General features: G+C 39.9%; 1 pseudogene; it reads left to right on the top strand.

Annotated features, from left to right (window-relative positions):
- Window positions 1-204: 204 nt before the first annotated feature.
- On the top strand, window positions 205-260 carry LOC126204901 (U2 spliceosomal RNA; annotated as a pseudogene).
- Window positions 261-2072: the final 1812 nt, after the last annotated feature.

Here is a 2072-nt window from a genome sequence, read left to right as displayed (position 1 = left end):
CCCCCTGAGGCATAGCAGACTGTGCCTCCGCTTTTATTTTCGGTTTCTCGCAATAAGTCTTGCTACCAACAGCACCTTGCTTTACGTGCTGCGTCGACACTAGAGGATGGCAGCATTTTTGGAGAGGAAAAGGTAGGGCTATAGGGGAGGAAGGAGGCCCATTAAAAAAAGAAAAAAAAGTGTAGTATCTAAAAAAACAAAAAAAAGTGTAGTATCTGTTCTTATCAGCTTAATATCTGATACGTCCTGCATCGCAGGACCAGAATTTTTATTATTTAAAAAAAATGTGCTGTTACAAAAATTGCACAACGAACATTGTAAATGAAAAAACTTAAACAAAAGTGCAGTATTGTGTGGCAGAGACAGACAGTGACTGTTAAACCTGCAGCAATACGTCACGAGGTTATTTTGAACAAGCAATAAGAAACTGTATCATCGCCGTGTGTGCAAGTGGAGAAGGAACTAGCACGACACGAACAGTGAGCCGATAACGGACGGTGGACCAAGTTAGTGTCAAACTCTTTGTGTGTCAAGGGACGCCAGGAAAGCGCATTGACTACAGAGATACATTTTGTCCTAAGGTGAAAACTTGCGTGTGACTAATGACAAGTCATGACATGGTGAAAAAATATTGTGTGCCCATAACACGTGTTACTGTGACAACGAAACATTGTGCAAACCAGACCAGTGAAGGCCTACTGAATAATAACTGCCAATAACTGTGTGTGTTTTTTTCCCACAGCAGGAAAAATGCCCATAAGGATAGTACACTGTTTGTGAACTTGTTGCATGTTTGCTGGAGCACTGCAAGAAGATGTCATACGGGCTAGCTGATATACAACGCGCATCCGGCTACCTCAGCCATGCAGCGGCCGCAGCAGCCCGTAGCAGACCAGACAGCCACACGCCTCTCCGCGCCGTAGCCGTCAACACCGGGGGCGGTGACCTATACGGAGCCGACGCGCCGCGCCGAGCGCCGCTCAACAATCACTCCGCACCGCTCACCAACTACAGCATTATTGACATATTCCAAAATATTTACATAAACTGCATAACATGTCAATGAACTCGATTTTTGATAAACATTGAACATTTATTATGTATACCCGTAAAATGACAAGAGAAAATGAACACTAACAAGTGTAGGTGATGGATTTGTAACACGTAGGTAGTGGGAACATTATCAAAAGTGACGCTGTGCTAAATGATTTCAAAAAACTAAGTGATATATCCTAGGACAAGTGACCTTGCAGTATATCGCAAAATTAATAATAACGAGTTGTTAATCACACACAAAAAACTTTCGTTGAACTGTATGTGACTGTGATATTATGTAACCGTTGATGACAAACTGCTAAATCAATTCAAAAGAATGACTGTTAAAGAGACAAGATTAATTATGAACCAACTGGGATGGCTGGGCTCCGGCACAGCTTTGCCCAGGTTGTTTGCCTTCGCCCAAATGGGGGAGCCATGAACATATATAACCCTGGGACTAATTAAAAGAGCCATTCCATAAAAAAAATACAGATTTGTAAAGAACGTTACTGGCACCATTGTGTCAAAATATAGAAACTCTTTGCCAAATGCTGCCAGGGGGCAATGTAACGTTCCCTGGCAACACTCACACTATTAATGAACTAAAATTTAACTGTACTATATACGCCGCTATGAAGCAATTTGTATATACTGTAATTATTTAACAAAAAATATTATTTAATTTTGTGTAAAGGACATTCGTTATTATTGTAATATTTTCTGTAGTAATATTCTCAATGTATTTACGATTGTAATATTTCTATACTCATAATATAATTATGAAATGTGTCAATATCTGCGATAAGAAAAATGTAAAATACAGCCACAGAGGAAAGTAATGTTGTAAGATTGCAAAGAGACATTAACGGTCGGCAGTGGTATAAATAGGAATACATAATGTGCATTCTTTGTCGTCTTCCTCGAGAGCTGAGAGTGAGAGGAAGCTGTGACGTAGCATTTTATGAATGGGTAGACTTCTTTTGTCTGTATCTAGATTTAGCCGCCATTAGAGGAGAAATTACAAACTAATGTAA

This window comes from Schistocerca nitens, chromosome 1 (genome assembly GCF_023898315.1).
Source record: "Schistocerca nitens isolate TAMUIC-IGC-003100 chromosome 1, iqSchNite1.1, whole genome shotgun sequence".
Classification (NCBI taxonomy): Eukaryota; Metazoa; Arthropoda; class Insecta; order Orthoptera; family Acrididae; genus Schistocerca; species Schistocerca nitens.
This window is presented reverse-complemented; position numbering and strand designations above follow the sequence as displayed.